This window comes from Mauremys reevesii, linkage group 16 (assembly GCF_016161935.1).
Source record: "Mauremys reevesii isolate NIE-2019 linkage group 16, ASM1616193v1, whole genome shotgun sequence".
In the NCBI taxonomy this organism is placed as follows: domain Eukaryota; kingdom Metazoa; phylum Chordata; order Testudines; family Geoemydidae; genus Mauremys; species Mauremys reevesii.
The window spans coordinates 42396332-42418699 of record NC_052638.1 but is presented as its reverse complement, the minus strand read 5'-3'; the positions used below and the strand labels follow the sequence as shown (position 1 = coordinate 42418699).

Sequence of the window (22368 nt, the reverse complement as noted above, 5' to 3'; positions counted from 1 at the left end):
AGTGAATTCTCCTGTTTGGTTAAAATTACTTTTGATTTAATATGATCCATCTGTAATCTCTACCTGGCCTACCTCCCACCCTTTCCCCCTTCCGTCCCCCTCCCCCAAAAAAGTCAAGTGCTACAGACAACAGATTGGGGAGGAGGGGAAGAGTACAAGAAGCAGCAATATACAGGATAGTTTTCTGTCTAAATGGAACAAAACTGCAAAAGTTTTTGCCTCCTGTATATAATACTGTATCTCCATTTTTAGCTCTGCATGTGTTTACTTCTCAAACAAGGAATCTTGATTACTATATGTTCAAAAAACAGTGTCAGTGTTTTTTAAACAATTAATCCAATGGTCTGCATATGGAAGTGTATGTAACTGAATGTCATCTTATGCATTGTGTACTTAGAACAGAAATGGAAAGCCTTTTCTTCTTCTTAAGGTTACAAGGCAGTCTGCTTAATTCAAACTGAATCATATAGGACTGAATTGCCAACTAGCTTCACACAGGTTTAACACAGGCACAAATTCAGAATAAATATTCAGTTCTAAGCTCACCCCTTAAATAATTATTTTAGTAAGGATGCTTTCCAGCTTTATCGTATTTTAAAGGTTATAAATAATGTAATCCTGAAACTACATGTAGTCTCACATGTAGCAATCAAATATTTTGAATAGAAGAAAATATACAACCCTAAAAATGTATTAAATGTTATGGCATAAACCCACCATTTGGAAAAGAGTACCAAAAAGACCACATTAGGAAGAGACAGGATCTGCAGTTATAATTTTACAAAACAGAAGCAATATAAGGGATAAGATATAGTTTCTGCTGCCTAAGACAGACGGACTTTAATAACACTTAACAGAATGATGCACATTAATGATCTCAGAAAGCACTTCTTATGCCTCATCCATCATGTGGGGGAGAGAATGAAGCCTTCGACAGCATTAGGAATTATTCTAGATCTTGTCAGTAATTCGCAGCTTCTCTGTAGTATCGTAACACAAATTTGTGTGTATGAGACACTGACCATTAATCTAAGGGCTTTTTTTTCCCACTCGCCACAGCGTGCGGAGAATGTATCAATTGTTTCATGGAGAAATTTCACATAGGAAACCATACTAAACAAAACAGGGAAAAGATCCAATATATAGCTACAGCAATAAAGAAAAAGAAAAAGAAAGATTTGTGATTAAAAACAAAAACATAACATTTCTGCATGCACAACTACAAATGTCCTGAACTGGAGATAGCCAGAATGTGCATGCATTTTAAAAGTTGTTTAAGTTCCCATACAGAGACATTCTTACATTTAATTTGGTGAGGGTGTCCCCTCCTGCTTTTATTTCAGTATCAAAAAGATCTGGAATTTCTTCTCAAAGATCATGCATTTTTATCCATAGTAGCAAAGCAAATTTCAATTTGAAACCCCATGCGATTAAAACAAATATCTTTTGGCAACATTTTCCTTAAGATGAAATCTGCCGTTAATGGCATGATGGTCATTTCAACTGAAATCTCTACTACAAAGGAAAAGGTCCATAAATATTTGTACAACAAACTCCTTCTGAAAAAAAAATCCCTCTGAGTACACTCCAAATTGATTTCTATACACGCCACACAGAGATTAAAGCTAGCTGGTTGTATGTAGATTATGATAAATTAACACTGTCTGGCTTCCAAAAGTCTCACACAGATGTATTTCTACACAGATATGATAGAAGCTCAACAACAAAATTTTTTGTCAGACCAGAATGAGGTGAATTCTTTTCTAAAGGTGGAGGAACTGAACTGTCCCCAAAGCGGGGGGACGAAAAAGGTTAAAAGAAAATATTAATAATCAGAATTCAAAATACTTCTAATTTCGAAAAACATTCATTATTTTATGTTACTTGAAATATGACATATAACCAAAAAGTACTCAAAGGAACTTGGTTTTATACAGCAGATGCTGTGATTGCTGTGTAAATGTAGGATTACATTGGTTTTACTTATTGCACGTATTTGTATATAAATAGCATGACAAATAAAGTCCACAGTGCTTTGTTTAGAATTTTTTACTTGACAAATATTGGGAAATGATTTGATTGTCACAGGTAATAGGCACAAACTACAGATTATAAACTCATTGGAAAATACCAGCACCCATACAAGTCTGTTAAACCCCCTGAGAAAATCTGGAAATTAGAAATCCAATCAGTGAGCACCAACAGGGGCTATAAATGAGCTGGACAGAGATTTAAACTGTGCATGATGCTTATGTCATGAGTGAATGAAACATAGGTGGAAACTGAGGTTTTCACGAAATAATGAAGAGTTAATGTTGCATCATAACACTTGTTAGAACTGCTCGTTCTTTCCTCCTGTTTTATATTCCCCCAGAATATCAAATTTTTGTTTACCTGTTTCACATTTCTATACATATATTTGAAAAATTACAAAATAAAAACAATATGCAGATTAGGGGAGAGACTGTTCTAATACCATCTGTATTAACAGCCTACAGTCACTGCTTTAAAAACAAGAATTTTTTAAAAATTATGTAGTTCCAACTACAGTATCTAGTTTACTTTTTTATTTAGTTTTCATGGGCAAAATGGAAATAATATTTTCCAATATAAAATTATCTAAATGTTTTACTTTCACTTTATCTAATTAAACCACAAAGATATAGCAATTATGGTCACCTCACCCACAGCAACTACATGAACTTCTAGGAATGGGCACAGGGAGAACGAAAGAAAAAAAATTGTGTTTCAATTATTCCGATGTGTAACCTGAAACGGATAACAAAAGAACCTGGCATGAATATATATGTTTATATAGTGCACTACTGGTAAACATACCAAATAAAGTGCAGTAGATTATTTTAAAAAATGGTTTCTCCTTAATTCCCAATACTTTTAATATGATCTGGAAAACTAAATTTAACTAGAAACACATTCTGCCCATAGAACCTCTCTCTACAGTACAGTAAAATGCAACCAGATTTTCGTAAAAAAAGCTAAACAAACAACAAAAATCCCCTAACCCTCTGCTGTCTCTCTGCAAGTCTGCAAGCTCTCCAGTGCTGAGATAAAGACCCAATCTGCTCATCAAACACCTCCGGGCTCGGCCATCTAATAGGAACAAATTGGCAATGACTGCCCAAGCAAGTAACACAGGCCCACTGATTTGTAGATTGATACTGATGCCTAATGATCCCCTTGGGCAGATCAATAGCAACAATCCTCATCCCTGCCTTTCTTCTTTATTGGCACAGAAGACTGAGGCGAAGAGAAAGCAGTACACATACATGCATAGCACTTCAGGTGCACAGAGAGAGAGACAGAGAGAACAAGAATACAGGTGTTCATATATGATGTAAAGCTGTAAAATCTGATTAAAACGTCCCCTGAAAGGGTGGCCAAAAAGACAAGGCAGTCATGCAATTTTATTTGTCATAAGAGGTATAAACAGTGTTGGTAAATCTGTCCTTTTACATGATATTAACAGTAGCTGCTGAATTTGGGGGACCTCAGCACACAATGTAGGTGAAATGAGCTCATGCTGAAACAGCTTTCTATTGACACCTTTGTTTGTGAGATACGGGATTAACAGTGACTTTATACAACTGGCCTAAGGTTCTGCATTAGTTTGCGGACAATGCAGAATTCATGAATAATGAGATTAGCAGAACAAAAACTAACATTTATCAGAACTGCATAAGAAAGTCATTGACTTCTGTGAGAACTCAAAGAAGGTGCAGGAATGTAAGTATTGCCGAGCTCAAGAAGGTAGTGATGACAGCCACTGTTCTAGCAATAGAGAATTTGGACAGGTGGGTTTCTCCTGTGCACGGTTATAACAGGGGTATACACCAGTCTTACTGCACTTGCCTTTTTGCTTCTCTACTTTCTGTTGTCTCGTTGTCTCTTAGCCTACGACGTTATGATCAATCTGATAATTTCTATGCAGGATTTTTATTCAACTCCCCCCACCCAAGAGTTAGATCTTCTTTTCTGTTTATTTAGTATTCTGGTGAATACAACTGTCCAATTAGTATATCCCTTTAAAGTCTCCAGTAATAACTCAGAAAAACAAATGGAGTGGCCTTGGATTTTCTTTTTCAATGAATTAACTTTAGTGATAGTCTGTTGACTTGTAAGTGGTCATTTATAGCATCAAGGTTATTGGCAGGCATCACAATCAGTACAAAACTTTTGTATGCCACACACACACACCCTCCCCCACCCCCTCCATATACACACATTTATTTTGAACAGACAGGTATATACTGATTATCAGAAAAACGAGCATATCTGCAGACAAAAATTAATTTGAATTCTATTAGAATAGTTCAAGTATACTGAATATTTTAATCTCTTTTAGTTACATTTTTATTTTGGTTACACTGAAATACTCTCAGCCCTCTAACTGCCTTTACACTTTTCAGGGGTTATGTCCAAAACAGCAATAAGACTTAGAGAAAATATTCACAATTTTTAAATCACACTCAGACCCAAAACTAACTGCCTGAAAATCTGCTTTGTTCAGCAATCACTGTGGTAGGGTTATGCTTTATAGCTGTTTTATTAAAACGTGGATAAAGCAAAACAAAAGATAAAAATCAAATTTCATTGACTGTAAATAGCTAAACCATTTCTCCAATGAAAGATTTTCTTTTAATAACAAAAATGTCTTTGATCTTTTTGTATATTTTCAAAAAAAAAACAGAACTGCATTAGGAATCTATGTAATTCAACCCACTATATTTCATAAATTAATAATCTTTTGAATCCTGCATGCTGTCTTTCTGAACATGAGAAAGTTAAATTCTTGTAGTAAGGGGATTTACCCTGATGCTCGAAACATGCATGCACACCAAATATCCAGCACTGACCATTTTAAAATTTAAATTTCACACTAATGATCAGTATAATCATTGCAATCATCATCATCATAACAATAAAAAGATGCATCCTGTTAGCCCCTGACATCAATCAACGTGTGGTGAAAAATCAGAAGCCTTTCTCGCTCTCCCCCGCTCGCTCTCCCCACACACACACCCCCTCCCCCTTCCTCCCCCCCGGTTGCTCACAGAAGTGATCACATTTAATTCATTGCATTATTATGTCATCTCCATACTAATCTCGGCCCTCACACCTCCACCACTTTGACATGCAAATGAGCTAGAAAAAAGGCACACATTAATATAAAAAAGTCACAGCAATCATGTCATGATTCCATGCCTTCCAGCCCCGCAACACTCCCCATGCCCCCGCCCCATCTCTCTCTCCAGCACGCAGGGCTGGTGATCACAAGAAACAACAGCAATCTGTTGAAGATCAGACGCTAAGACAGGGAGGTGGGGAGAAGGATACAACACATACACGTGTCAGCAACGCAGCCCAGCCAGCCCTATTTGCATATTCACATGAGTTCTAGGCTCAGATTGCTTAAGCAGTAAAGAAGTTAGGTGTCTTCCCCACCCACCTCCCCTCCTCACTCCATAAAGCAGCAGCAATTTATAACCAAAAAGGGGGTGGGGGGAGAAAGGGTAAGCTCAAACTGCCTTACCTCAGCTGGCTCGCTTTCTGTTGCTCTTAAAAGGAATTCCCTGTGGTTCCTTTCGAATTTTTGAGAACCATCCTTCAGGGTTTTTAGTTTTCTCTTTCTCTCTCTTCCTCCTCCTCCTCTTTCTGTGTTGTGACTGGGTTTATAAAAAAAAATAAAAAAGACAACTCCATGTTAAGCTAGCAGTCAAGGCATCATGAAGTCTAGGGCTGCAGGGGGAGGGAAAAGAGGAGGGGAGGGTCACAGCTTAATGCTTTACAAAAGGGAACCCAAAGCCGGTATATATTTTTTAAAATATCACACACAAAATACTGAGCTGCACGTGTGTGTCTATATAGCCCACGTGTATATATTACAGAGCATTACATTTTCACCAAAAAAATGTGAATAATGTTCAGCCTACGATGCAAACAAATGCAGTGACATTCAGAGTTAATACGGAAACTCTGTTCTTAACCTACCCTGTTGTTTCAGTGCATGGGTATCCAAAGAGTGATGGATTTTACATACCATATACTATTTGCAGCATTTGTGTATAACGGTTAAGGATGTAGGTTCAGCCTTAACTATGAATTTCTGGCTCTGGGCTGTTGCCACTAAAACCTCAGTGTTATTTAAACTGTATTTTTGTGCCAGTGATTTTTTTTATTAAATTTTTCTAATGACAATAATAAACAGAAAAACACATCTAACCTGCAAACTTATCACAACAACAGCTCTGTGTTTATGGGACTGAATAAATATATGTGCAGGCCTATTGTTTTAAAAGAGACAGCTTTTGTTATCCAGTTTGATACACACATTATTTATCAATAGACTGTAATGGCTCCTCAGAAGTGATACCATCCATTGCATCAAATCTACTGCCATGGCTGTAGATTAAATCCATCTTCGAAGAACCCTAAATTAAATGTTTGTTGGAAAATATCTCATGTATATGTGTAGTAGTAGTTCAAGAATTATCATTAGCATGAATGCTTTGAGAGTTGCATTGCTTCAGAATACAAATTATTAGATTAGATTATGGATTGACTGCGAAATTCCAAAATACACAAAAAACAAACTTATTAAATATTCTCACACCAAGTAATTAGAAATGTCCAAATTTATTTTTGAAAATATGCTCCTAAAGTGAAATACTGTACATCGTGTTTCATCCCAGAGTGCATTTTTATAACCAAGTTATAAACCCCCAAGATATGTGCTTTCATCAGAAACGATGGAACATTAAATACACGTAGTCTAGGGCTATGAACAGTGCAGTTTTAATAATAAGTGTGTGTAAGCAAGGACAGACATACTGTGTGTGTGTGTGTGTATGTACAATAAATACATGCACATTGACAACTGAATGCAATGGTGGGAATACAAACAATAGAAGCAGGAAGGCAGCCACACTGATGGAGAAGTTGTGGGGGGGTCAGTTGTTAACAATGGGTTAAGAAACAAGCTTTATTTTGGCATTTGCTTTATTTGAAAGAGAGCTCTTGGCAGACACATATTCCTAGAAAAATTAATTTCTCTGCCTATGTGTCTCTTCTCTTCATTCAGAGAGAGCAGGAAAAGCAGTGTTTTGTATTCACATCCAGTCTCCTAAGGAAAAAAGGTAATTTTAAGAATCTGACCAGAGCCTGAGTTACTGTCCTCCACCCAAAACTGATGAAAAATATCTATGATAAGACCGAATCCCTGAAATAAAGAGAAAAAAGAAAAATATCTAAAACATTAGACATGAAGCATTATATTTCAATATTATCATATGAATTAAATGTAATCCTTGAAGCGACTAGTCCCGGGGGTCACATATTAGGCCATTTTTTCCTTTCTTTCTTTCTTATTTAATAGAGGTCATCCAGGCTGAAAAGCAGAACCCAAATGAAAAGCATCTTCAATGTGGTTATAACATGAGCTGTACAGGGTCAGGCAGTGTCTTGTATGGCCTCATAAAAAATACATAACCAGACAGCCTAATAGTATTTCTTTGCATTCATTTTTGGATGGGAACTGGCGGACAGAAGAGGGGGAAGGAAAGAGGATTGATGGTGGTAGGCACACACAAAAAAGAAACCTACATGCAAATTTCCATAACGCAGAGCTTTTAGCATATTTCTTCTTGCTGGGAAAAAGATTGTCATTCATTAAACAAGAGTCTTCAACTTGCTTATGTAAAAAAACAAGTGTGTTCTATCATCTCTCAACACTGGAATAGTATTTGCTGTGTTTACCTATGTATACATATATATTTTCATGCATTCATTCAGGACAGTCATGCTTAATTGAATGTGCAACCATGTTGGGTTTTCTTGCATTAAACATTTTTCTTGTATTAGGTTATTTGTCCACACACAGGCACAACCAAAATTAATTTGAATGATTTCTCTTCTGAAAAGAAATACTGATGAAAAGCCCCAATGACATGGTTTCTGCTTTAATTTGCTCTCATGTGGGAGGGTTTTACTCAATGCACAGAATTTATGCAGGCTGCAAAGATGTACTGGATAGGAGAGAGGGTGAGAGAGAGAGAGAATAAAAAAAGAGGGAATGGGTAGCAAATAAAAATAAACAGCTCAAAAATGTTTGTGAGATGAGAGAAGCTCTAAATGTGTTACCACCTCCCTTCCCCCTCCTCCCCAAATATAGCCTGGAGATGAGTGACCCTGCTGAGGGGAGATGGAGCCACAGAGGTGACCCAATGCTAACCAGCCTGTTAGGAGCACACCTTATTAGTTCTAAGCCACTCAACTGACATTAGGGCATTGTGGAAATAACTCTCCTTGTTATTGCCCATCCTCAGCTTGAAATTTACTACTCCTTTGCATTATTAAAGAGACAGCTTGCATTCACTCGGGGAGAGAAGATTTGGCGAGGATAAATAACTGTGCATGATTTTTTTAAATGTTATGTTTCTACTCACCGTAGTCTTTATATTAAGATTCTGAGCATTAACGCATGCTGGGTTAATAAGTTATTTATTATTTGAGCTGTTTTCAAAAATAAGATTGAGTTTAGAAAAAAAGATTTTTCTTAATATACAGAAAATGGTAAGAAAATAGGAGATATTAGGAAGGTTGTAAAAAGGGGTTATAAGGGATCCAATAGCAGGTCTTTTGGAACCAAAGATGTGTTTTCAAACCATTTACTCAGTAGCATTGTTTATCATTTACATAAGAGAGCTGCCATGGGGCACTGCCACCCTGTATCATCCCCTGCTGGCTGAGCCTGGCATGGCAGGCAGGCACTCCCTGACTCAGTTTCCCACCTCAAGGTGACTGTCCTCAGCTCTCCAGACACTGCCTTGTGCCAGAGATGTGGCTAAGCCTTCCAGCCAACTCACAAACTAAACTTAACCCCTTCTGGGGTGGCAAAAATCCAAACTAAAAATCCCAACAAAACAAAAAGTTCTTCTGCCCTTTGGGGCTTCTCTTCAGCCTGCCCTCTGATTCTAGCCCCTTTCTGGGCTACTTGGAGAGTCTCACAGCTCCCTGGGAATTCCCTTTCCCCTGCAGACCCTGGCCCAGAGCCTACCTGCTCCCTGTGGTTACAACTCTCTTTTGGTATAGAGCACTGGTTGCCCTGGGGTGCTCTTTCCTCAGCAGACCCTGGCTCAGGGCCTTCCACAGGAGCCATTTCACTAGCTGGGTTTCTAATTGCCAGGCTAATCTTTGCCAGGTCTCTTATAAGGTCCAGGTGTCCATGAAGCTAATTAACTGCCACCCCTCCAGGTAATTAACTACTCACAGGTGGATCCTGGTTGGCTTGTTCAGCCCCCACAACAAGCATCTTAGATCAGGGTGTCTGAGGAGAAGAGATAATCTACTGCAAATTACATCCATTCCTAGGAGAATCATGTATTCAGGGTGTCAAAGCATTGGACATCTGCTGCATTCCTTTGGTCCTAATTTGATTCTCAATAGCTGTGGGCATATGGCAGAGGTCTGCCCATAAACCAAACTCTTCCTCTCATCCAAGAAACTGAGTTCCCCCTATATGATACACCAGATTGTGCAAATGTTCATAATATGATCATCCCTCCTTTTAATTGTGGGCTTCAATCAGCAGCAAAATAGTTGACAATGGAGATCAAAGTCAACCCTCAATGAAGACAAAAGAATCATTCACTCCTCTCACAGCTATCGTTTCAGGGTATGTGTAGCTATCACTGCCTCACCTTTAAAGCGTCCACCTAATGGAATCTCTGCAACCATAAGGGCTAGAGATTTTTTTAAAAAATAATTAATATCTAGCATTTCTATAGCCCTTTTCATCAGAAGACTTACAAAGCAGCTCATTATCCCTGCTTTACAGATGGGAAACCTGAGGCACAGTGAGGTGAAGTGATTTGCCCAAGGTGTAGCTGAGACTAGAACCCATGTCTCCTGAGTCTGTTCAGTGCTATGACAGCCACCCCAAAAAACAAAACAAAAAACCATTCACTAGGCTGCTACAAGTCAGCCCAACTGACCCATGGCACAGGTGAAATACCCTTAATTTGCTTGGGCTGGTAAATGCATCACAGTTCTTTTTAACGGATGCCTTTCCTGACCTACACAAAGTCAAAAGAGTACTAGTAAAATACTTCTGAGAAGTAAATGGAACATGTGTCCTGACAATGTAAGGTAAACTGACAGTGCAGGAATGAAAAGGAGAAGATTTCTGATCCACCACTGCCACCAGACCAAACCTCTGTTCCTTTATTATCTTTATACCAGACATTAAGCTAGAGTTCTAGAAGTGATTACGTGTAAAATGATTCTCCCCCTGTACATAAGGCTTTTCATGTGAAAAGACATTACACAATCAGGTCCAACATTAAAGTCTCCGAGTGAAAGACGTGTGGCAAAGCAGTAAGGAGCATTACAGCCATTAGAAATATATATGACTATTTAGTTGTATTCCTAGTGGAGAGCTTACTGAGTTTCTAGCTCCCTTCTTCCCCAAAAGAGAGAGAGTTGTAGTATTCAGCAGCCAATCAGTTGACCATACATTCAACAATGTACAGCCTTCCCTATCCTACAGAACCACCACAGCTAAAGTGTTCAACAATAAAACCCTCAGAGTATTACAGGGGGAAATCTAGCACTCAGATGGGGCTGGGTGAAACAGGAAGTCTTTTGTCAGCTATGATTCTATCGTATTTATTATCAGAGAGATTCAGACGAGAGCAATGTCAAAACCACAGCAAAGTTTTCGTTGTCCTCCCCAGGGTGTCTCCTGCTAGGCAGGGGTAGAAAAAGCACTGTCCCTTTTGTGCAGTTAGCAGCTGTGAAGGCCAGGAAGGGGGAAGAGTCTGCACAATCATGTGACGGAATAAATGCACATACCATATCTCTTAAAATGGCGTCCCAAAGCCATTCCATGCATTCTGGGACTGAGGCATGATTGGAAATGAATACTTGAGTCACCTGAGAGACTTGCTGAGCCTCTTTTCTTTTCATGCCACCTGAAAGGCCAGAGACTAAAGGTCAGACCATCCTTCGCTGGTACATTTCAGATGACCTGGGCAGGGGTAGAAAAGGTCTGAAAGGGTTCAAGAAGGATTCAGACTGGATCTGCTAGTCTCCACACTGTGCCCCCCTGGCCAGTGCTTTCTTGTGTGCTCTCAAAGCCACAATGTGTTTTGGGATGCAAAACCATAGCAATCAAAATTTGAACAGAATATGTGCTGTAACGATCATTTATGCAAGAATCCATCATTCGAGGCCAAACAAGGGGGGAGAGAGAGACTGGTGAGGAGACAGGTAAAGTCCCACTTCTGAAGGAGTGATTGGATACAGCCAGGGCCGGTGCAACCATTTAGGCGACCTAGGCAGTCGCCTAGGGCGCTGGAATTTGAGGTGGAGCCATTTTCTTCGGCAGCGACCACGGCAGCCGGCTCTTTAGCTGCCCCGGTCGCCACCAGCATTTAGGTGGAGAGAGCTGGGGCAGGGCAGCGCGGGGAGGGCCGCCTGCAGCAAGTAAGGGGGGGGCGGTACAGCGCGCAGGGGAACTCCCCGCCCCAGCTCACTCCTGCTCCCCCTCCTCCCACAGCACGCCGTAGCGGCTTCACTTCTTCTGCCTCCCAGGCTCTTAGGTGCCGCAAGCCTGGGAGGCGGGAGAAGTGAAGCAGCGATCGCATGCTCGGGGGGCTTGTGCGCAGAGCAGGGGTGAGCTGGGGCTGGAGCAGGGGTGAGCTGGAGCTGGAGCTGGAGCTGGAGCTGGAGCTGGGGCTGGAGCTGGAGCTGGAGCTGGGGCTGGGGCAAGGATGTTTCGCACCCTAGACGAAACTTCCACCTTGAGTCCCCCACCCCACGTCCCCGCACTGAGGCGCCCCCCCCATGGCAGCTCCCCCCTCTGCCCTGAGGGGGCCCCCCACGGCAGCTCCCCACCCCCCATCCTCTGCCCTGAGCCCCCCCCACCCCAGCTCACCCCTGCTCCGCGCACAAGCACCCCGAGCATGCTGTCGCTGCTTCACTTCTCCCGCCTCCCAGGCTTGCGGCGCCAATCAGCTTAGGCGCCGCAAGCCTGGGAGGCGGGAGAAATGAAGCAGCCACGGCGTGCTCGGGGAGGAGGAGGAGCAGGAGTGAGCTGGGGCGGGGAGTTCCCCTGCGTGCCGTGCCGCCCCCCCCAACCCTTACTTGCTGCAGGCGGCCCTCCCCACTCTCCCCTGCCCCAGCTCCCTCCGCCTAAATGCCGGCGGCAACCGGGGCAGCTGAAGATCCGGCCGCCGCCGCGGTCGCTGCCGAAGAAAATGGTGCCCCCCCAAATCCCAGCGCCCTAGGCGACTGCCTAGGTTGCCTAAATGGTTGCACTGGCCCTGGGGGGTGCCTCAGGGCAGAGGGTGGGGAGCTGCCGCAGGGGGGGCGCCTCAGGGCGGAGGGGAGGAGCTGCCACGGGGGGGGTGCCTCAGGGCAGGTGCGTGGGGCGGGGACGCAAGGTGGAAGTTTCGCCTAGGGCGCAAAACATCCTTGCACCGGCCCTGGATACAGCCAATTGTTTAGAAGTGCTTCATGTGACTGCTGAGTTGTGGAAACAGACTCCAAATTACAGTTTGAACACATTCCTTTACAAAGCATTCTTTAAACTCTTCTGTCCCTGTGATGAGGCTGCTTTCCTTCCTCCCCAAAAAACTCTTGCCAGAGTGATTTTTTTTTAATGCAGATACATTTTCAGAACAGTCTGGAAATTAGAAGTATAAATTTCATTAGTATAAACAGGAGCTATCCACCAAATTTACTGAGGACTGCCAAGAAAATTAAGCTTTTAAGTCTCATCTTGCCGTATATGGTGCACGTATGTATTCTTTATGGATCTATGGACATTTTTCCATTACATTACCATGTTTCAAACTAATTGAAAGCTTTTCTGTTTGATTTCCAAACAACATTTTCAATTATTGAAGCAGCTCACAAATGTAATTTTAAGAGTGTAAAAAATATCCACATTTTAATTCCCAGATACATGTTTTAATTTAAGTGTTTATCTTAGGAAATTTGCTATGAAGCTGATTTTTGGGAAACATGGAGATGTTTAAGAAGGATGGTCTCTGCTGGGACTCAGGAGATCTCTACTCAACACCAGCCCTGCCATAGTTGTGTCCTCTTGGCAAGTTATTTACTTTTTCTGTATCTCAGTTCCCCAGCTGCCAAATGGGGTTAATAACAACAAATATATTCCCTTTCTCCTACTCTTGGCCTCTCGTCTGTTTAGATTGTAACATCTTCAAGACAGTGAGTGACATTCTACTTCCATTGAAGCCAATGGGAGTTTTCACACTGACACCGAGGGCCAGGTTTAACCCAGGGATTCTCTCTTACTGTGAGTTTGTACAGTGCCTAGCACAATGAGACATTGCTCTTGGTTAAGTTCTCCAGACACTGCTGTTACACAAATAAATAAATAAATTTCAGGCTAACATGAAAGTAACTGTACCATCAGCTGCTACCCCATGTCCCAAGTATAGCAACCCTGGGATACTAGCACTTCCTACAAAGATAAGTGTGTGCACATGCGTGCGCACAATTTTGTGGCGATCTGGAAGAAGTAGAATGAAAATAACAGCTGGGATTTTCACAGCCTAAGAAAGTCAGACTCTCAAATCCCTTCAAATTTCACCAGGATTTGGTGCCTACCCCCATCTTACTGTATTTATTTATTTATGGTATAAATGATATGTTAATTAACACTGGCATTTCTAGGGCAATGGATGTCTCAGACAATTGTCAAAGGGCTGTGTCACAGGGTGGGATGGCCCTTTAACGGAGTTGGCTTAGCCTCCACCTGTAGCTAATTGGCTGCCTCCCAGCTGATGATGTGAAGCTAGAGTTCAGAGGATAGCTAGACAATCACCTGATCTTCCTAAGAGACAGCAAGTAAGCTTAGTTGCTAGTGAGTATTGCCAGGAGTAAAAAGGTTCTTGCAGCAATACCTGGATCGAGGGAAAGATCCCAGCTCATGTGCAGCTCCCAGGTAGAAGAACTGTGGAGTGTAATCCCGCAAGGAGCAGGTTGAAGAGCTGCAGAGAACATGTAGTCTCCTATAGAAATCTCTGGGTCAGGGGGAAAAACAGTTTGCATATGACTCTTAGGCAGATGGCCTGGAGAGCGTAATCCTGCAGAGAGCAGGTTATGAAGGAGAAGAAAGCAGAGAGGTTTGCCTTGACTTCCAAACAGACAGCCTTTGGAGTGTAATCCTGTAGGAAGTAAGTCAGGGGAAAGGGACCTGAGTGATATTTTTCAAGAGCACCAGAAGTTCAACATAAAACTGAAGCTCTGAAGAAAAAGCACTGGAATCCTGTGGCTGGAAAGTGTTCTTTGGTGCACAGGCCAGTGAATTAGCCCACTGGTTTCCAGGGTGCTCATTCAAAATCTGCCCCAAATATTTAGTGACTGAAAGTCACTCTCATTCCAGACTTGTGTCTCTTTGGAAGGGGCTTAAGCTAAACCAAGAAAAAGCCACTCTTGTTCCGGAGGAAGTGTCCACGCAGGGAGTTTTACCAGTTACAACAGAATAGTTAATTGGTATACAAGTATAATTTTCCTGTGCGCAGTGGCACTTGTGTTCTAAGTAATTTAGATGCTTTTAAAATCCCCCCTTCCCTTTCTTTGTTCTTTCAATGCTTTGAGATTCTTGCCTGAAAGACCCTAGAGAAGTAAAAAGTAGTATTGATAGTTGTTGAGTTTGGATCTGTACTGGGACATGTGCTGTTCACAAAATCATAAAAATGTAGGGCTGAAAGGGACCTCGCGAAGTCATCAAGTCCAGCCACCTGTGTTTGTTCAACCTGTTCTTCAAACCCTCCAATGATGGGGATTCAAAAACCTCCCTTGCAAGCCTATTCCAGAGCTTAACTACTCTTATAGTTAGAATTTTTTTCCTAATATGCAACCTAAATCTCCCTTGCTGCAGATTAAGCTCATTACTTCTTGTGCTACCTTCAGTGGACACAGAGATCAATTAATCACTGCCCTCTTTATAACAGCACTTACTATATTTGAAGACTTATAAGGTCCTCCCTCAGCCTTCTTTTCTCAAGATTAAACATGGCCAGTTTTTTAACCTTTCCTCATAGGTTTTCTAAGCCTTGTATCATTTTTGTTGCTCTCCTCTGGATTCTCTCCAATTTGTCCACATCTTCCTAAAGTGTGGTGCCGAAAATTATAACCAGTACTCCAGCTGAGGCCTCACCAGTGCCAAGTAGCGTGGGACAATTACCTCCCACGTCTTATATACAACACTTCTCTTAATACACTCCAGAATAATATTAGCATTTTTCACAACTGCACCACATTATTGACTCACAGGCAATGTGTGATCTACCAGCTCCCTTAGATCCTTTTTAGCAGTATTACTACCGCCTAGCCACATTTGATTTTTCCTTCCTAAGTGAAGTATTTTTCACTTGTCTTTATTAAATTTCATCTTGTCAAATTCAGACCAACTCTCCAATTTGTCAAGGTATTTTGAATTCCAATCCTGTCCTTCCAAGTGCTTGCAACCCCTGCAGGCTTGGTGTATTCTTCAAATTTGGTAAGTATACTCTCCACTCCATTATCCGAGTTATTAATACAAAGATTGAATAGTACCGGACCCAGGACAGACCCCTGCAGGAACCCACTAGATACACCCTCCCAGTTTGACAGCGAACCATTGATAAGTCCTCTATGGTCTTTCAACCAGCTGTGCACCCCTCATAGTAATTCCATCTAGACCACATTTCCTGAGTTTGCTTATGAGAATGTCAGGTGGAACTGTGTCAAAAGCCTTACTACAATATATTATGTCTACTTCTTCCCCCCATACACTGTTCCAGGAATCTTGTCAGACCAGGAAATGAAGTTGGTTTGTCATGATTTCTTCTTGACAAATCCATGCTGGTTATTCCTTATAACCCTATTATCCTCCAGGTGCTTACAAACTGATCGTTTAATAATTCGTTCCAGGATCTTTTCCTGGAATTGAAGTTAGGCTGGCTGGTCTATAATTCCCTGAGTCCTCTTTATTCCCCACTTTTAATGACAGGTACTATGTTTGCCCTTCTCCAGTCCTCTGCAAACTCACCCACCCTCCAGTTCTCAAAGATAATTACCAATGGTTCCAAGATTGCTTCAGCTAGTACCCTAAGTACCCTAGGATGAATTTCATCAGGCCCTGACAACTTGAAAACATTAATCTTATCTAAATACTCTTTAACATGTTCTTTCCCTATATTGGCTTGCACACCTTTTCCTTTGTTGTTAATATTAATTGTGCTGAGTATCTCGTCACCATTAATCTTTTTAGTGAAGACTGACGCAAAATAGGCATTAAACACCTCAGCTTTCTTGATGTCATCAGTTATTGACTCTCCTTTCCCAAGATGTAGAGGACCTCCACTTTCCTTTGTCTTTCTCTTGCTCCTTATGTTTATAAGGAATCTTTTTTTATTGCCTTTTTATGACCCTTTCTAGGTGTAACTCATTCTGTGCCTTAACCTTTCTGATGTTGAACCTACATGCTTGTGCTATTCTTTTGTACTCCTCCTTAGCAATTTGTCAATGTTTCCATTTTTTGTAGATTCTTTTTTGATTTTCAGATCCTGATAGAGCCATATTGGCCTCTTACTATCCTCTTTATCTTTCCTTCGCATTGTTTGCAGTTGTGTCTTTGATATACTTGTCTTGAGAAACTGCCCACTCTCCTGAACTCCCTTTTTCCCTTAGATTTTCTTCTCATGGGACCTTATGTACAAGTTCTCAGATTGTTAAAGTGTGCTTTTTTTGAAGTCCACTGTCCTTATTCTGCTGCTCTCACTCCTTCCTATCCTCAGGATCATGAAATCTGCCATTTTATTATCACTTTCACCCAAATTGCCTTCCACCTTCAGATTCGCTACCAATTCCTCCCTGTTGGTCAAAATCAGTCTAAAATGGCTTACCTCCTAGTTACTTCCTCACTTTCTAAACAAAAACTTGTCTCCAATACATTTCAAGAACGTACTGGAAATTTTGCTTTTTGCCATATTACTTTTCCAACAAATGTCCAGACAGGTAACGTCTCCCATTCAATGTATTCAAGATATTCTTTAATGAAAATGTAAAGGGTGTGAATAGTGAAGCGTCACAGTTTGGAGACAATACAAAATTATTCAAGATGCTTAAGTCCAATGCAGAGTGCAAGCAGTTACAGAAGGATCTGACAAAACTGAGCGACTAGGCAACAAAATGAAATTCAACATTAATAAGTGGAAAGTATGCACACTGGAAAAAATATTCCCAACTATACATACAAAACGATGGGGTGTAAAATAGCTATTGCCACCTAAGAGAGAGATTTTAGAGTCACCATGGATAGTTCTCTGAAAGTTTCTGCTCAGTTAGCAGCAGTGATCAAACAAAGCTCACAGTATGTTAGGAACTATTACGAAAGGGATAGAAAAGAAGACAAAGTATTATAGTGCCACTGTATAAATCATGGTGCACTCACACAGTAAATACTGTGTCCAGTTCTGGGTGCTCCGTCTCAAAAAAGATAGTGAGACTGAAAAAGGTTCAATGAAGGGCAACAAAGATACTCAAAAGTATGGAACAGCTTCCATACACAAGGAAAAAATTAGCCGTTCATCTTAGAAAAGAGACTACTAAAAGGGGGCGCGGGGCGGATATGATAGAGGTCTGTAAAATCATAAATCGTGTGGAGAAAGTGAATAGAGAAATGTTATTTACTCTTTCACACAATACAAAAACTAAGGGTCACCCAATGAAATAAATAGGCAGCATGTTCAATATAAAAAAGAAATACTTTTTCACACAATGCACAACTAACCTGTGGAACTGATTGCCATGGGATGTTGTGAAGGCCAAAAGTATAACTGGGTTCAAAAAAGAACTGGATAAGTTAATAGAGGATATGTCCTTCAATGACGATAAGCCGGCATTGTCAGGGATGCAATCCCATGCTTGGGGTGACCCTAAACCTCTGACAACCAGAAGCCAGGAGGGGAAAACAGGGTGTATCACTCTGTAACTGTCCTGTTCTGTACACTCCCCCTGAAACTCTGGTCTGAGCAGTTGTCAGAGAAGTTAACTGGGCAAGATGGACCATAGTCTGACCCAGTAAGTCAGTTCTTATGGATCCATTTTCTCTAGAGTGAATCTATTTTCACTTCCTATGTTTCAAACCACTCTACTGAAGGTATCCTTCCATTACTTCTCTGTCCTCACTGCTAGTTGCAACACCTTCTTAGGATGATTACCAGTACTTATTATTTGTACTGCAGTAGTGCCCAGAGGCTCTAGTCAAATCAGGGCCCCATTCTGCTACACTGGATGTTTTACAAACACATAGCAAGAGACAGCCTCTGACCCTGAGAGCCTATCTTGGCACAATGCCATCAAAACAAACACACTCAAAATGAAAGACAACCAAAAATGGTATTTCCAGCTTAAACAGCAGTTTGGGGCACTAAGTCAGAGATCATAAACCATCTAGTTTCAATACCAGTCAATGAGCAGATAAGAAATTGTGCTGTTTCATGTTTTGAATGTGAGGACAACCAATTTAGTGTAATCATCTTATTTTTAACTGAGGACTCTAGTAAGATAGGCCCAGATTTTTAAAGTATTTAGTCATTGCTCTTCTCAGTGTTGCAATGCCTAACTAATTTAGGAGTCTAAGGGCTTGACTTCACTACAGGGGTAAATCGACCTAAGTTACACTACTCCCGCTACATGAATAACGTAGCTGGAGTCGACATAGCTTAAGTCGACTAACCACAGTGTCTTCACTGTGTTGCATTGACGGGAGACACTCTCCAGTCGACTTCCCTTACTCTTCTCAGAGAGCTGGAGTACCAGGGTGGACTGGAGAGTGCTCTGCTGTTGATTTAGCGGGTCTTCACTAGACCCGCTAAATCAACATCCACTGCATCAATTTGCAGCAGCGTCAATCTCCCCAGTAGCAAAGACAAGCCCTAATTCTCATTTCCAAAAGGGATTTAGGCATTTAGGATTGTAAATCCCATCAACAGTCTAAAACTGTTTTGAAAATGAGATGTAGGCTCGTAAACCAGTTAGCCTTAATACCGCTAAAAATCTGGGCCTAAACTATGCAGGGTAGAAAATGTACAAAGTCTCAGAGAGGTGAATAAGAAGGGCATTTAAGAAAAGGGAAAAGAAAGTAATTCATGTACTTAAAACTTTACAATGCAGAGCACTAAAATTATTCCCTGGCTTCTTTCCTTAAAACAGCAACTAGTGTGCATAGGTTCTACTTGGTAAATATAAGTGAACTATACAGTAATTACATATTATTTGCAAATTAGGTAATTGTTCAGGAAGCTGTAAATACAGAAGGACCTTGGCATACTGGTTTTAAAGATAAACCATATATAATACACTACTGCACATTCAGAGTGCTAAATAGGACATTTAAGTAAAAAAAAAACTTGTGTTATGTAAAATGAAATGAGATTTGTTTTCATTCAAAGCATGCTTCTAGCAAGCAAAAATAGTCTCGAAAAATAATGCAAAGCTATGAAAACCCAGATATCAGGCAAATTATATTGTGCAATTCAATTTATTAAGAAACTTGAAGCCCAGTCAACACTGGGCCATTCTTATAAAGTTGTAGGGCAATATTTTTTGTAATCTCTCCTGTTAATAATACACAATTCCCTCAGCGCTCAACCTCAGAGAGTCCTGTTGAAATCATATACCTATTGAATGCACTCGACTAACAATAAAAAATAGTAAAAGAACAGGTTCATCAAATGGATAAATTGTGTACCAAACGGTTTTCATTATCAATAAATCACCCTTAAATACATCTTTGGTAGATCTTTAAACATTAAATTCAATGAGATTATGCTTGTTTTTCGTATTTCCAAATTTTTTGAAATGCATGTGCAGATGAAGAACATGCTGTACATCACTGGCAAAAAAAATTATATTGAGAAAATCAAAGTGAATGCAACACAACAACTCAGCAGCATTTGTAGTCTAACTCAAACAGAAGTTCACCTAAGAGACACAAATAGCCCAAAATAATACCTGGACCGTATTGCAAGCTCCTCACAAATGAATTCAACCTGATTGCCACATTTAAACAATCATATTCAACAAAGACAGTTAATTTTGATATACTGCTAATGTGGTGATTTCTTCAAAAGAAATAAACCCTAAGTAAATTTTGGATTCAGGTTAATTAGAAACATAAAAAAAGCAATTTTCTTTCAGGAGCATTCAATCTACCAGTCAATTTTCATTCAAGACAAATTCTGGCACATGAACTGATCTTTCACTTAATTCTGATAGGATCTAAACTTACATTTCTGATTCTGATGGTATCACTTTCTTGGGAGTTCTTAGCAGTGTCTTTGAGAAAGGACTAGCAAATTCCTCGAACACTGCTCATTTTTCCATTTTACATAGTCATCTACAATACCAGTCAGATTCCAGCCATCTCTTAGACCTTTGTATGTCAGATCTTCAGGGAATTTGGTTTTGGAATTATACTTTTAACATTTTTTCCATGTTTCCTACTTGTGCACTTCATTGTTTCATTGGTGTCTTATATACAGCTCTGGAGAGATTTTTATACATACGCATTATATCGAGGTAGAGGTGTATATATATACATACACACCTCTACCTCGATATAATGCGACCCTATATAACACGAATTCGGATATAACGCGGTAAAGCAGTGCTCCGGGGGGGCGGGGCTGCGCACTCTGGTGGATCAAAGCAAGTTTGATATAATGCGGTTTCACCTATAACACAGTAAGAGGTAAGATTTTTTTGGCTCCCAAGGACAGCGTTATATCGAGGTAGAGGTGTATACATATATATATATATATATACACACACACACACACACACACACACACACACACACACATACACAGCTCTGGTTTTATATACTGCTCTGGAGAAATAAATTACATTTGTTTTGTTACTGTGCTTACATGTTGACAGTATGCAGAATTCCCCTCTCCCTCCTGTCCCCCCACAAAAATGATTAAAGGGCTAGAAAACATGATCTATGAGGGAAGATTGAAAAAAAATGGGTTTGTTTAGTCTGGAGAAGAGAAGACAGAGAGGACATGGTAACAGTTTTCAAGTACATAAAAGGTTGTTATAAGGAGGAGGGAGAAGAATTGTTCTACTTAACCTCTGAGGACAGGACAAGAAGCAATGGGCATAAATTGCAGCAAGGGAGGTTTAGGTTGGACATTAGGAAAAACTTCCTAACTGTCAGGATAAATTTCCAAGGGAGGATGTGGAATCTCCATCATTGGAGATTTTTAAGAGCTGGTTAGACAAACACCTGTCAGGAACGGTCTAGATAATACTTAGTCCTGCCATGAGTGCAGGGGACTGGACTAGATGACCTCTTGAGGTCCCTTCCAGTCCTATGATTCTATGATTTATTTATGTGACCAATTAGTCAATACTCCAAATCCTTTTTTTAAACAAGACAGTTTTTATTCAACTGTTTGAAAGGCCCAGGGAATAAGAACATTACATTTCTACTTCTTTGACTCAAAACTGAAACCTTTGAGAGACTATAAATCAATTCATTGTTACAATATCAAAACGAGGAACCACATATATGACATCTCAGGTCATGAACAAGTTTAGCAAACATGTAACTAGCAAGCAAAGCTATTACTGTGAAAGTAATCAAAAACAAAACTCATCTTTTTCTCCTGTGTTATAGTTAGATTATTAGTACTGTATATATAAACTAGTGTGTTACACCAAATTTCATACAAGCTTTAGTATCTCTGACAGACAACCTCTTTATTAATGCAGGAAAACCCAATTAATGTATTTGTCTTGGAAAGCATAAATAAAAGATTATCAAGAGGCAAAGATGCCCTCCATGTTGAAGGAGGGCTTGCCATGCCAATCATCAAAATTCACTTATGTTTTTCGTGAGTATTTATTTCTCTCTTTTGACAATCTGTGGTAAAGGGGAAAAATTCTTGGTTATATTCCCTTTGCCAATTGTAATAACATACTCTGTCAGAGTTATTTCATGCTGAGAAACAGTAGTTACCTTCTCTGTTTCTTTGATTCCACTAAACAAAGCCTGTGGTGACTGTTTGCAGTAGAAGGCTATTCCCATCAACCAAAAATTTAACTTTTTATATTTAGCTTGCTTGGGTATTCACACTATGTTGCCTGCCCACCTGAATTCTAATCTTGAAAGAGGCTACTCATCTATGAAATGAGAATAAATGTCTTTAAACTCACTGAATATAGAGGCATGTCAAGGCAATGAAGGGAGCAGTATCTGATTTTAGCACTGACCCACTGGTATCTGTAGATCAGAGCCCAGAGCTCCAAAAACTATTTTTA

The 22368-nt window shown here is 40.3% G+C and overlaps 1 protein-coding gene across 1 annotated transcript in view; it reads right to left on the bottom strand.

Moving 5' to 3' along the window:
* Nucleotides 1–22368, bottom strand: part of ZFHX3 (zinc finger homeobox 3) — a 1205541-nt gene that overhangs the window by 911741 nt on the left and 271432 nt on the right. The window contains exon 5 of the mRNA XM_039503280.1: nucleotides 5552–5684. The gene's annotated coding sequence lies outside the window, so the exon portion shown is untranslated. The remainder of the gene's footprint in view (nucleotides 1–5551; nucleotides 5685–22368) is intronic.